The sequence below is a fragment of the Notamacropus eugenii genome, chromosome 3 (genome assembly GCF_028372415.1).
Source record: "Notamacropus eugenii isolate mMacEug1 chromosome 3, mMacEug1.pri_v2, whole genome shotgun sequence".
Lineage (NCBI taxonomy): Eukaryota > Metazoa > Chordata > Mammalia > Diprotodontia > Macropodidae > Notamacropus > Notamacropus eugenii.
The window spans coordinates 393,223,028-393,238,374 of record NC_092874.1 but is presented as its reverse complement, the minus strand read 5'-3'; positions in this window follow the sequence as shown (position 1 = coordinate 393,238,374).

Sequence of the window (15,347 nt, the reverse complement as noted above, 5' to 3'; positions counted from 1 at the left end):
CAATTGATGGACATCCCTTTGATTTTCAGTATTTGGTCACCACAAAGAGCACTGCTATAAATATTTTTGTACATGTGGAACCCTTTCTCATTTTTATTATCTCTTGGGCATACAGTCCTAGAAGCAGTATTGCTAGGTCAAAGGGTATGCACACTTTTGTAGGCCTTTGGACATAGTTCCAAATTGCTTTCCAGAATGGTTGGATCAGTTCACAGCTCCAGCAACAATGAATTAGTGTTCCAATTCTCCCACATCTTCTCCAACATTTATCATCTTCCTGTTCTGTTATATTAGCCAAACTGATAGGTGTGATGTGGTATCTCAGGGTTGTTTTGATTTACATCTCTCTAATCAACAGTGATTTAGAGCATTTTTTCATATGACTATAGATATCTTTAATTTATTACTCTGGAAACTGCCTGTTCATATCCTTTTACCATTTATCAATTCGGGAATGACTTGTACTCTTGTACATCTGATTCAGTTCTCTATATATTTTAGAAATGAGGCCTTTATCACAGACACTAATTGGAAAAATTCTTTCCTAGTTTTCTGCTTCCCTCTTAATCTTGGTTGCATTGGATTTGGTTGTGCAAAAATTTTTCAGTTTAATGCAATCAAAATTATCCATTTTGCAATTCATAATGCTTTCTATCTCTTATTTAGTCAAAAATTCTTCTCTTCTCCATAAATCTGGTAAATACTCTATTCCTTGCACCACTAATTTCTTTATGGTATCACTCTTCATACCTAACTCATGTACCCATTTGGACTTTATTCTTGTGTATGGTGTCAGGCATTAGTGTATTTCTGGTTTCCACCACACTTTTATCCTGTTTTCTGAGCAATTTTTGTCAGACAATGAGTTCTTATCCCAGAAGCTGAGGTCCTTGGGTTTATCAAACAGTAGATTGCTATATTCATTGCCTACTGTGTTTTGAGTACCCAGCATATTTCACTTGTCTACCCTTCTGTTTATTAGCCATTACCAAGTGGTTTTGATAATTGCTGCTTTATAATACAATTTGAGATCTGGTAGAGCTAGGTCATCTTTCCAAGCATTTCTTTTTATTACTTCCTTTGCTATTCTGGACCTTTTGTTCTTCCAGATGAATTTTGATACTATTTTTTCCAGCTGTAGAAAATAATTATCTGATAGTTTGATTGGTATGGCACTAAATAAGTAAATTAATTTACATAGAGTTGTCCATGCTTCTCTTGATTCTTATATTTGAAAGTCAAATTTTCTATGCAGCTCTGGTCTTTTCATCAAGAATGCTTGAAAGTCCTATATTTCATTGAATATCCACTTTTTCCCCTGAAGGATTATGCTCAGGTTTGCTGGGTAGGTGATTCTTGATTTTTATCCTAGCTCCTCAGCCCTTCAGCCCCATTCCAATTCATATTTCAAGCCCTTCAATCCATTAATGTAGAAGCTGCTAGACCTTCTGTTATCCTGATTGTATTTCCACGATACTTGAATTATTTCTTTCTGGCTGCTTGTAATATTTTCTCCTTGACCTAGAAACTCTGGAATTTGGCTACAATATTGGTAGGAGTTTTTTTTATGGGATTTCTTTCAAGAGGTGATAGGTGGATTCTTTCCATTTCTGTTTTATCCTCTGGTTTTAAAATACCAGGGAAGTTTTCCTTGATAATTTATTGAAAGATGATGTCTAGGCTTCTTTTTCATCATGGCTTTGAGGTAGTCCAATCATTTTAAAATTGTCTCTCCTAAATCTATTTTCCAGATCAGTGCTTTTTCCAATGAGATATTTCACCTTGTGTTCTTATTTTTCATTCTTTTGGTTCTGTTTTGTAATTTCTTGCTTTCTTATAAAGTCATTAGATTCAATTTGCTGCATTCTAATTTTGAAGGAATTATTTTATTCAGTGAGTTTTGGACCTCCTTTACCATTTGGCCAGTTCTGCTCTTTAAGTCATTCTTCTCCTCATTTGGTTTTTTGGACTTCTTTTGTTATTTTGTTTAGTCTATTTTTAAAGGTGTTATTTTCTTCAGTATTTTTTAGGGTCTCTTTCAGCAAGCTGTTGGCCTGATTTTTGTGATTTTCTTGCATCACTCTTGTTTCTCTTCTCAATTTTTCCTCTACTTCCCTTACTTGATTTTCAAAATTCTTTTTGAGCTCATCTATGTCCTGTGACTAATTCTCTTGGAGGCTTTTGATGTAGGATTTTTGACTCTGCTGTCTTCCCCTGAATGTATGCCCTGATCTTCTTTGTCACCAAAAAGCGAATCTATGGTCTGAGTTCTTTTACAATGTTTACTCATCATCCCAACCAAACACTTGACTTTCTAACTCTAAGTTAAGATAGAACTCTGCTTCCAGTGGGGGTTAGGATGGGGGCAATTGTCCTGTCCCAGGCTTTAGGAGTTTTGTAGAAGTTAAGTAACAGAGCCTTCAGTTTAAAGAGTATGAATGTTTTAGTCACTTTATTTGTATTATTACAAATTGCTTTCTAAAATGGTTGTACCACTTTATAACATTGCCAATAATACTATTATACTATATAAGAATGAAAAGGCATACTGATCATAAAGTTCTCATACTCTTAACCAATCAAGATTTAGAGGCAATTACAAAAGATAAAATGGATAACTTTGATATGTGAAAGTGAAAAGTTTCTTTATAGACAGAGTCAGTATACTTAAAATAAAAAGGGAAGCAGTCAAATGGGAAAAATACAAATATTTCTAAAAAATTTCTCTGATAACCCAAAGATGAAACAAATACTCTTTAATTTTAAGTTTGGTAAATTAAGCTGAGTGTGGTAGCATACACCTGTAATCCCAGTTTCCAGGGAGACTGAAGCTATTGGATCTCTTGAGCTAAAGAATTCTGAGCTACAGTGGGCTAAGTCCACTGAATGTCTGCACTACTATTAGCATTAACATAGTGAGTACATGGGAGTGAAGAGGCCACCAGTTTGCTTAAGGGAGGGAGTGAATTGATTCAGGTTGGAAACAGAGTGGGCCAAAGCTCTTATGATGTTCATTCATTGGATAAGGGCCATGAGAAGAATGAATGGATAGAAGAAGGAAACAAGAATTTATTAGACACCTACTGTATATATGCCAGGAATTATGCTAAATGCTATACAAATATTACCTCATTTGATCTTCACAACAACCCTAGGAGGTAGTGCTGTTATTATTCTTATCTTATACTTGAGGAAACTGCAGTTGTGATTAAGTAACTTACTTAGGGTCAAATAGTCACTAAGTGTCAGAAGCTGGACAGGATTTTCTGACTCCAAGTCCAACATTTTACTATATAGCTATGAGAGTAACTCATATCTCATATACTTTTCACCTCGGTGAGATGGGGAGACCAGGTCTTAAATTTAAAAAAAAAAATGGGAAGTTAAAATTGAACAAACTAGTTCAGTGGCATAAGATCTATGAAGGATCTTACAGTGGGTGATGACTACTGATACTTGCATGTATATTCTATTTTGTCCATTTCAAAGTCCATATAACATATTTGATCCTCACAACACACATGTAAGGTAGAGAGACAGGACAGACTTCCAAAGATCAGTTGGTAGGAGGTTTCTCATGGAAAATTCCCAGAAGGTATAATTGAGTCCAGAGATAGAAGACTCCAGTGGTATCTTTGGCAGATCACTTAATATTTGATAAACACTAACTACATTGACTCTAGGATAGTTATTTACTCCTTTTAACAGCAAAAGTATTGGCCAGGAATAATAACGTCAATTTTTCTTGAAAAATTCTCTAAATTAGAGTCTTTACTGTTGCTAACAGTGTGTGAGATTTTTTTTAGTGATCAGTGTTATTCTAGTAATGAATGTGAAGGCAGAGGTCTATAAAGAACATTTTAACTTGAACTGAACTGTTCACAATATGCATGTTATTTCTGCCTCTTAACATTTCACGTGACCAATCTTACTAAGAGTTTTAGGTAATTATATATGCGAATTAATAGTGGAAAGTCATGTGCATCCCTGAAATGTTATGTCTAACCAGCCAGCGTGTAAATAGTTTCTGCACAATTCACAAAATTATGCAGAAAGACTAGGAATGGGGGAGTAAAGCTAATTTACATTGGCATTTGCTAGATTTACATAGAACATCTCCATTAACATTAGTGACTCCACATAGTTGTCAAAAAAAGGGTTCAGTGTTAAAATAATGAATCTTTTCTACAGTCATTGTTCATTATTTGTTTTACAGAGGTCAGATGATGAAAGAGTTTAAAATTCCACTTCCATACTGATTTCCTCTTGGTGATACTTTCTACCAGTTTTAAAGAATGAGTCAGGCTATTGTTCAGTCATGTCTGACTCTTTGTGACTCCATTTGAGGTTTTTCTTAGCAAAGATACTGAAGTGGTTTGCCATTTCCTTCTCCATCTCATTTTACAGATGAGGGAAATGAGGCAAATAGGGTTAAGTGACTTCACCAGGGTCACACAACTAAGAAGTGTCTGAGGTCGAATTTGAACTTGGGTCTTCCTGACTCCAGGTCCTGTGTTTTATCCACTGCACCACCTCACCACCCTAAAGAATGAGAATCTGATTCAATTTGCACAGTAAATCAACCTGGGAGCTTTTGCTTCTAGAATCCCTGTGCTTAGGTGGGATTGTACAGAGTTAATCTTTGGACTAGGTTTCTTAAAGTAGAATTCTGCATTCTTTGGTGATTTCATGATTCCATTAAATCAATCACTTTTATATTAGAAATTCACTTGTAAAGTTTATCTGTCAGGTTAGTTTCTGCATCCAGTCAGAAGCTCAGGAGATAAAAATACTAAAAGGAAAAAGAAAAAAGAAAAAAAAGAAAAACACTCTTTGCCCCTTTGCCCTCAAAAAAAATTACAGTTTAAGGGGGAAAACAACACACAAAAGGAATTTGAAAAGCAGGGAGGGAGAAGAGAAGGTACTTGGCCATGCTGGGGAAGGAATGGATGATAGAGTCCAAAGGATTTCAGGCAGTGGGAAATGAAGATGATTGGCCTGGGTACACCCCTTAACTGGTGGTTTTTGGTGGATCTGTCTCTCTCTGTCTTTGTCTGTTTCTCTGTCTTTGTCTGTCTCTCCACTCCTCTCCCCATCTCTGATAATAGAATCTTTTTTTTTTTAAGGTTTGGAGGTGTCTTAGGGACATCATTTACAATGATCATTTTCATCATACAACACTGTGGAGAAACAGATAAATCTATAGTATGGTTTAGAAGGCAGAATTTGGGTCCCAGGCTTCTGAACATGAAATCTAGCACTCTATTTAATATGTTAAACCTGCTTTCTAAGACCATCTTCAAATCATGGCACAAGTAAACTTGGTTCTCTAGTAGTGGAATCATGGAAGAAGAGAGTCCACAGTTGCTCCCTTTACTTTGTAAGGAAAGGAAAAGGTAGCTAACATTTATTAAACACCTATTATATACCAGGCAATGTGCAAAGAAATTATTCCTTATTAATAAAACCTAAGATGACAATAGCTGTTTTGGTGATGGAATCATACTTATATGGAACTCATATCTCACCCACTTTAAGTCCAATTAATGCACTTAGGTGGTTTTTCTTTTTTTCACATCAATTGCAGTCTAGGCAATCTCTCCTACATCTGGACCATAATAGTCAACTACCTAGAATGGTTGGTATAACTGAACCAGCAAGGGACCCCAGACTCTATTTTAGAAAGTGTGTGTGTGTGTGTGTGTGTGTGTGTGTGTGTGTGTGTGTTAACTGCACTCTACAGAATTATGAGCTATTATTAGTATTAACAGGCGAAATGTTTTCTGTAAGTGACTTTTAAAAAAAATTATTGATATAAAAAGGAAATGCATTTTAAAAAAATATTTTAAAGTTGAATAGCTCTAAGGTTAGTCAACAGAGTTGAACTACCTCTCTTTCTATTAATGCTTATAGCCCAGGTCTCACCACATTTTATTACATCTCAACTCCTTGAGTTTTGCTATTGAGAATGGAAAATACATATGTATTATTTTCATAAAAATGAGTGTAGAGACAGCAATAAGTGATGTGAATGAATTCTAATTAGATTATGAATTGTTATGGCAAACTTTATTTAAGTCTTTCCTGAGGAAGAAATGCAAATAACATGCATAAAAAGAGAAATAAAAGATATTGAAAGTGAGAGATGTCATTTGTACAAGCATTAATATTTAATTTTCCTTGTTCACAGTCTATTACCACTTGAATTTGTGGTATGCCAGCCCTTTGGTAGTGGGAATGAAGCAGAATAGGATCCAGGCAGTGAAGGGAATTATATACACTTCTCTGTCCCTCCTTGCTTCCTCAACTCACTTCTCTCTTCTACCCTGCTGCTGCTGGGGTACACTGCTGAGATACTGATGATGAACTGTGAATAGTTCAGTGTGGATCTCAAGGGGCTAAGTATTGGAAGCTTCATGTCAGTTTAGAGCTTTGTTCTCAGATGACTGAGACACTAGCTTGAAATTGTCACCAAGGTGTAAGTATTTTATATATACATATGTATATACACACACACATATACATATATATACACATATATATAATATCCACACATATGTATATATACATAAATACACATATACATGCAAATATATAATATCCACACATATGTATATATACATATACATGCAATATACATATATATATATATATACACACATATACATATACATTATATATATATATATATTTAGCAGGGTAAGTCTGGTTCTAAGATAATGAAATTTACTCACTGGCAAAGCATGTTCAAAGTGCCTGGGTAATTAGCAAATTCAAGTCCCCTTGTTCACAAACACACACACACACACACACACACACACACACACACACATCTCCCAAATAAGAGATTATGATAAATTTTCCTTTATCTGGAATGATTGAGGACCAGAGTTTTCTTTCTAACTAATTAAAAATTCAATTAAATTGGGGGTCATCCCATATGCTATGGATGAAGTAAGTCCAAGGGGTACTTCCTATTGAAAGATTTTCCTTATCCACCCCAATTGGTAACATTCTCCACATCTCCTATGAATTTTTTCTTGTCTCCCTGAATTTATTTTTAATTTAAAATGAATTTTTATGATGAACACAAAGCGGGCTTGGCATAGCAGATAAAGAGCCAGGTGATGGGAAGACTTGAATTCAAATCCTGCCTCTGGCCACTTACTGGCACATCACACCATTGCAGTGTCCCAGACAACCCTCTAATACTATAATTTGCAAGATAGGTGCTGATTTGCATTGGCAGAGGGAATTTCCTTACTGGGAATTCTCTACATCAATGAAATCACTGGTCTAGGCAAATACATAAGTACACACACATAAATACACTATAGAACTTATCCCCAAAACCTTAGGGTGGTTTTCAACTTTAATAGTTTAAAACTGCATGAAGACCTTTGGAAATACATTGTCTATATCAAAGTAAAGATGTGCTTAATGCATTGTTAATTCATTATAAATGAATATATAATTATTAATAATATATAATATAATAACAATATAATATATTAACATATAATTATATTGAAAAATTATATATAACAGCATATATTTACTTATTTTATAAGTATTATATAATTATTGCTATATAATGATGTTGCTTTCTTCAGATATGTTAGCTTTTTTCTGCATTCATATAAGCATTATTTCTACAAAATGACCTATTCCATATAACACTTGCCTATAACCATGCTTTTTTTGCAAACAATTAGCAGTGTTGGGAATGCAAGGCATGCCTTTATGCTGATTACATAAGTTTTTGTTGATATCTTTTGTTTTTATATTACTTTGTTTTCAAATGCATATAGCATGCCCTTCATATCCAGAAATCCATCCCTTTCAACAAAGAATAAAAAAGAGAAAAAATAAAAGTTCAAGCAAAGCTGATATATTAACCATGTTCAATAATCAATCAATCAATAAGTAATTATTAAGTGCTTTTTATATGCTAGGCATATAATAAGTAGATATTGGGAATATAACAGGAAAAACAACAAGGAATACACACACACACATACACATTTATATGCAGACATACACATATGCTTGCTCATATACAAGGACATATCTATCCATATATTTGTGTATACACACGGAATACATGTATGTATACATGTGTATGCATATATCTACATATATGTGCACACGTGTATAAATATATCCTTTCATAAATGTATTTGTTTATGAAATGAATATTCTTATAGATATTGAGAATAGTAGATTCAAGTTAGTTAAGGAAGGTAATTTGAGAGAAAGGGCTTGAGCAGTTTAAAGGATCAGAAAAATCTTCCCCTACAAGGTGAGGCTTGATCTGCATCTGGAAGAAGTACTGGCTCACAGCGTTTACTGAGTAGGATGTCATTTAACAGAGTGCATACTATGTGTTGGCATGCGTTTCTGGTCATGAAGCAACTGCCTTTGCTCAAAGACCCTATCTTTCGTCAATACCAGCCTTTATCTCCTGTTATGCTGAAAGGTTGGTAAGTTTAAGGCTTTGCAACAGACAAACCAACGTGCTTGCTTACCCCTTTTGAGACGATTCTGAGTGGGAGAGAAAAGGCGGCTTGTCCATGACTTTGGTACCTCTCCTTAAGATTCTGCATAGCCTATCCCTCTGTCCTTCAGTTTTCTGGGATGCTACTCCACCAGTCACACAAAGTCCCATTCCTGCTTTGATTTAGGATGGCCTTTAAATTAATAGGAATGCACCAAGGAAACCATTTCTCTTTGCCATTTGAACATTTTATAGGGCTAGGTATAGAAGGTGCCTGTTATACGAAGATAAGGATTCTAATTTTGTAATTGAGTGCACTCTGAAAAGACAATTAGGACCTAATGTGATAAGTAATTGTAATTTATAAGAGCAGAAGCAATCCAGTTTACAAAGTCGTCTGTGAACATAGTGTTTGTGTAGTGAAATGAGGCTCAGGCACCTTATTTTCTCTATATGGGGAGTTCTATTTATAGCTTGGTAAGCATTCTGGGATACTTTGCATTAAAATTGGAGAAATGAAAAAAATGTTAGTGAAAACACTTATCATTTGAAAAAATTCAAGGTAAAGAGCCTTGAGAGGTCATTTTGTTTTCTCCTTTTCCTCAGGCACATCTCTACTCACACTATCCAAGATAAATGCCCTCCTCTCTTATCTCTACTTATTAAAATTCTTCCCATCCTTCAGGGTTCAGTTCAAATGTTGCTTCTTTGATAAAACCTTCAGGGGAGACCCCTATACAGAAGTGATCTTGTCCTCAAAAAAATCACAGAATCTCAGAACTGGAGGGGTCTAAGAGGTCAAAAACTCACCCTTGATCACACAGTCCCTCTGCGATATGCCCAAGAAATAAATATCCAAACTTTGTCTGAGGGCTTCCAGTGAGGGGGAACTCACTATTTCCTAAAGCATCCCATTTCATTTTGGGATAGTTCTAAAAGAAGTTTGTCTTTGCCTCCTGACTGAATCTTCCATGTTGCACATTACACCCAGAGTTACTAGTTCATTTCCCATCATCTGGTATTTGATTTTGATTCCATGAACTCCATGCCCTCTCCCAGGAAAAGCTTATCACCAGAAACCTCATCATCATAGAAATTGTTTCAGCTTTGATACTCAACAACTCCTTAGAAACCTTAGCTGCTTCTCACCTCTAGTGGAGGCCTGGAAGCTGAGCCAAAAATTCTTCCTGGTCTCCTTTTATAGAGGCCTCAGAAATTTACAGATGACTCTTCATTTCCTATCAGCAGCTCTGCTTGTTTTCCACTCCATGAACATCATTCTCCTATGGCACCAATCCTAACCCTTTTTAGTTTCCTTTTGAATATTGCATTCCTTCATTGTGTAAGCTCTTTGAGGAAAGGAATTGTCCTTCATTTTCTTAGAACTTTTTAAAAATTTGCCAACTTTAACACAATGCCTGGCACTTACTAGGTGCTAAATGTTTGTTGACTATGACGATGACTGGTTAAGCCCTCTGTGCCCATAAATTAGACAATCTAAATGAGAGGGATGATTATTTTAAAAAATACAAATTGCCCAGACTGACAGAAGAGGAAGATAAATACTTAAATAACCCCATCTCAGAAAAGAAACTGAGCAAGCCATCAATGAACTCCCTAGGAAAAAATCTCCAGGGCCATATGGATTCACAAGTGAATTTTATCAAATATTTAAAGAACAGTTAATTCCAATACTATACAGATTATTTGGGAAAACTGGGGAAGAAGGAGCCCTCCCAAATTCTTTTTATGATACAAATATGGTTTTGATACCTAAACCAGGAAGAACCAAACCAGAGAAAGATAATTATAGACCAATTTCTCTAGTGAATACAGATGCAAAAAATTTTAAATAAGATTTTACCAAAAAGAATACAAAAACTAATCACAAGAATAATACATTATGATCAGATAGGATTTATACCAGGAATGCAGGGCTGATTCAATATTAGGAAAACTATTAACATTGTTGATCATATCAACAACAAAACTAACAGAAACCCCATGATTATCTCAATAGATTCAGGAAAAGCTTTTGACACAATACAACACCTATTCCTATTGAAAACACTGGAGAATGTAGGAATAAAGGGAATTTTCCATAAAATAATAAGCAGTATGTACGTATAATCTTCAGCAAGCATTATATGCAATGGGGATAAGCTAGACGCATTTCCAGTAAGATCAGGGGTGAAACAAGGATGTTCATTATCACCACTATTATTCAGTATGGTAATAGAAATGTTAGCTGTAGCAATAAGAGAAGCTAAAGAAATTGAAGGAATTAGAATAGGCAAAGAAGAAACTAAATTATCACTCTTTGCAAATGATATGATGATATATTTAGAGAATCCCAGACAATCAAGTAAAAACTACTTCAAATAATAGACAACTTTGGCAAAGTGTCAGGTTACAAAATAAACCCACACAAATCTTCTGCATTTCTATATATTACTAACAAAATCCAACAGCAAGAGATAGAAAAAGAAATCCCATTTAAAGCTAGGGTAGACACTGTAAAATATTTGGGAGTCTACCTGCCAAAGCAAACCCAGGGACTATGTGAACACAATTATAAAATACTTTCCACACAAATAAAGTCAGATCTAAATAAGTGGAAAAACATCAGTTGCTCATGGGTGGGCTGAGCCTTTACCTCCTTGGGCCCTGGATTCCTTATGTGTAAAGCAAGGAAGTAAGACCTCTTGATTCTTTTCAGTTTCCTTTTTCACCTCTCAAATTATGGTGTCATTTAAAGATAAAACGTCCCTTGGGTAGTAAGCTTGTGATCGCCACAGTGATAGGCTATTTACATTCTATTTAGAACCAATAGTCAGTAGCTTCAAAAGGAGGCAAAATCAAATCCTCATTGGTTGACTACCTGACACCTGACTTCAACACACCAGGATAGCAACCTTGGGTCCTTATTGTGGATCTGAGCTTGAACCCTTCTCCTCATCATACATGTGGACACTCAGTTCATCTCAAATATATGAGCAGAGGCTGATTGGCCACTTGTCAGAAATGTTTTCATATGAATCAGAAGAGGTGACCTCTGAGGTACCTTCTAAGTCTGAGTTTCTTTAATTCAGGAAGAACATGAACAAAATGCTGGCCAAAAAGGAACATGTAGGGATGGTGAGAAGGGAGTGTGGCACTGTGAAAAGACCAGGGAATTTGAGAAGAGAGGAAATGGGTTTCAAATTTTAACTTTGCCATTGACTGTTTTCTGTCAAACAAGTCACATCCTCTGACTATGGCTCAGGTTCCTCATTTTGACTTTGGTTTCTTCTAATTCTTATACTTGAGGATGTTCTTTTTCTCACCTCTCTACATTGCCACTTGCTGGTATTTTCCTCCTTTGTGTCTACTATGGTTGATACTGATAATATGGTATAGCCTGACCATTCATTTTTTTTTGGATTCTATCCCTGTGTTGCTCTCTGCTAGGTCCAAGCCTAATTAAGATTACATGGATAACTTGTTGCTAAGGAAATATATGACTTAATGAGCTGGGAAATGCTGTATGTATAAGAGCTTCATATTGCAATTGCAATGATACCTCAAACTTTTCCATGGTCTGAATGTTTTCTAATCTAGAAATTCTTAAATATTTGTTTTGTATCATTGATCTATTTGATTCTTTATTGATCACTGTGAACCCCTTCTCAAAATATTTTTAAATGTACAAAATAAAATATGTACAAAATAAATCAATTATTAAAATGCTATCATCATATATATTTAAATATTCTATTTAAAATATAAAGTTTAAATATAATGTGAAGATGTTACTTTAAATATACAGATATATTTTAGAATCCATGGTCTTCAGATTAAGATCCATTGCTCTAATCCAGGAATTGACCAAAGAAGAACATTGATTTTTCATCACTGGTTTCTATTTCTCAGGTCTTCCTAATAGTTATTTGTGGCATTCTCTGACCTCTACCAAAAATTAGCCTCATATACTCTGGCAGCACTTGCTCAGAAATGGCCGTGGGGTCTTCCTTTTCAAGAACTTGGCTACCCTCACCCTCCTTCTTTGATTTTCCTATCCGTCATATGGTATTTGATGGATGAGGGTATGTAGTACCAATGTGATATTCACAGTGCCTAAGGCAGTCATGAATATTCCAGAGTAATTCTGAATCGCTAAATACAACAGACTTTCCACACTGAAGACAGAAACAAAACATTTATTCCAGCACCAGAAAGCCAAATCCATCATAATCTATACACAATAACAGTGCAGAGGACTACACCATCCCCAAGCCTTCCTCTTGCTAGGCTTCCCACAAACCAGATTCATTAAACAGAATCAGGAACAAGTTCTCTCCCTCACATTAGCCAGCTGCCTGCTTGTCTGCATCCTTCCTAGGTCTGATTGCTGTCTTACTCACTTCCTCTCAGTTTTGCTCTAGTTCTACCTCTTCTGGTTTCACCCTTCCTACTCTACCCCTTGAGCAAACTCCTCCCACCTTAGGCTTCATGTGACTCAAATTCATGTGACTTAGGCTTCCATGTGATTTAAACAGGTCCCATGGGGCTATTAATGAATGGCAAAGATCTTCCTATTTAAATTACCATTACAGGATGGTGGGGGTGGGAAACCCTTCTTGTATCAATTAGAAGCATCCAAAATTACATTGTATGATCCAAGACAGTTCCAAGGGATTCATGATGGAAAATGCTGTTCACATCCAGAGAAAGAACTATGGAGTCTGAATACAGAGTAAAGCATGCTTTTTTCTCTTGTTTTTCTTTCTCATGTTTTTTGTTCTGATTCTTCTTTCAAAACATGACTCATGTGGAGATATGTTTGATATGACTGTACCTGTATGGCCTATATTGTATTGCATGCTGTCTTGGAGAGAGGGGAGGCAATAGAGGGAGAAAAAAATATTGGGACTCAAAATCTTGTAGAAGTGAATGTTGAAAACTATCTTTGAATGTAATTAGAAAAGATAAAATACTCTTAAGTGGGGAGGAGGAAGAAAAAAAATTACATTGCAGCTTCGTTTGAATACTGGACTCTTACTGTCACCCCCCCACACACACTCTTTATAGAGGGGACTTTAATGTACCATGGCCCTCATCCTAGGAGTTTTAATTGATGGCTTGTCAAGAGATTTATTCTAAGACCCATAGCCTGGACCCTAAATCAATGTTATAGCAGGGCTCCAGGTCATTGGGCAAAGGTTCCTGACTTTTAAGTCACTTATGCAGCTCAATTCTAACCTTTCCTCTCATAGAGATGTGTTATTTCCTTTGTCCCCATCCATTGAGTCTGCTTCAAAGCATTTTTTTCTACACATTTCCTCCTTACATTATAACCAAGTTCAGTATTCATTGGGAAACAAGAAGCAAGCTTAATTAACCACTATACTGTGTTTTAAATTCACTTTCTCTCCAAATGAACCTGAAACAATTTGAATGGCTCCTTGCTATTTTAGACCAGGAAAATAATGCCTAATGGAAACAACTAAGAGGGCAGAGAAGGGCAGAATAGATGTACTGGAATTTAGTGATGGAAATGTGACCATCCTCCCCTCTCCTAAGAAAAGAACAAAATACTAGCATATATATTAGTGACTTGGTGTTCTCTTTTCTAGGTTCAGAGTCAGGAGTGGGCAGGAAGAAAGTCTGCATTTTCAATAATGTCAAGCCCAGAGGACATGGTCTAACTAACAATACTACAATAATCCAATTCAATGCACCACGTATTTATCTAACACTCATTATGCACCTTAGACCTCTACTGAAATCCTATTGAAATATTTCATTATAACGTGGAGGTGACCCTGAGTTTCTGAAAGCTCTGCCGGGGACAGAAAATTCTAGTAGGCCCTACTGAGCTGGAAAGTAAGGCATTCTGTGATGACTGAGTGAAGTCGGTCAGTCAGTCAGCATTTATTAAGCAGTGCCAGGCCCTAGGGATGCAAGCATCTCATATTCTGATAGAAAAGATAACAGGGAAACAACCATGTATATTTAAGATAGAGGCAGAGTGGCAGATTGTTTGTCTTCTGTATGAGGGCCTAAAGGAAAGCTAATCTCCAGAAGACTGATTAACAGGTAAGGCTTCTTAGCCCTGCCACCCTGTGACCCTGCTATCACAGCAACTAATAAAGATCATGTAGCAGAGTTTCTATCTTTATTGGTGGAGGTACGTATCTGCTGGTGTCATGAAAGTGTATGACCTTAAAATGTTAAAATAACTATTAAATGCTGGCCTAGGCACTTTAGAGAATGCAAAAGAACTGTAATACGTACTCATAACCCTCAAAGAGCTTTTAATCTAGTTGAGAAGACAAGGCAAGCCCAGATTAGGCAGTTAAATAATGATGTAAGACGGCGTATGACTGGAATTGACTAGAAATGATCTAGGAGCTTAGAGAAGGGAGACTTGAAGATATCCATGTGGGTTGAGATAGTTTGGGACGGTTTCATAGAAGAGATGAGAGACCTGAGATAAACCTTGAATATTTGGAGGAGTGGAAATCATTTTGAGAAAAGAGAATAGGAATCAGACTTATTCTGCTTTCTTTTAAAGGGGAAAATTAATGAGCAGCGAATAGAAATGGAAGAGGCATATTTCACCTCATTGTAAGGATAACCTTCCTAAAAATAATGCTGTATCTGAGTGGAGTGGGCTGCTATCAGAAGCAAGGAGCTCCCTTTCACATGTATAATGTCCTGTTCTGGTGATCTATCTCACTCTCTCTGCTCCTTAGATCTCTGCCTCAGTACCAACTTCTATGGGCCTAAGAGCTCCATTGCACTGGAAAGAGGAAGAAGCAACTGGGGTATAGGAATGGGTTTTGATTTAAACTTATGTCATGTTATT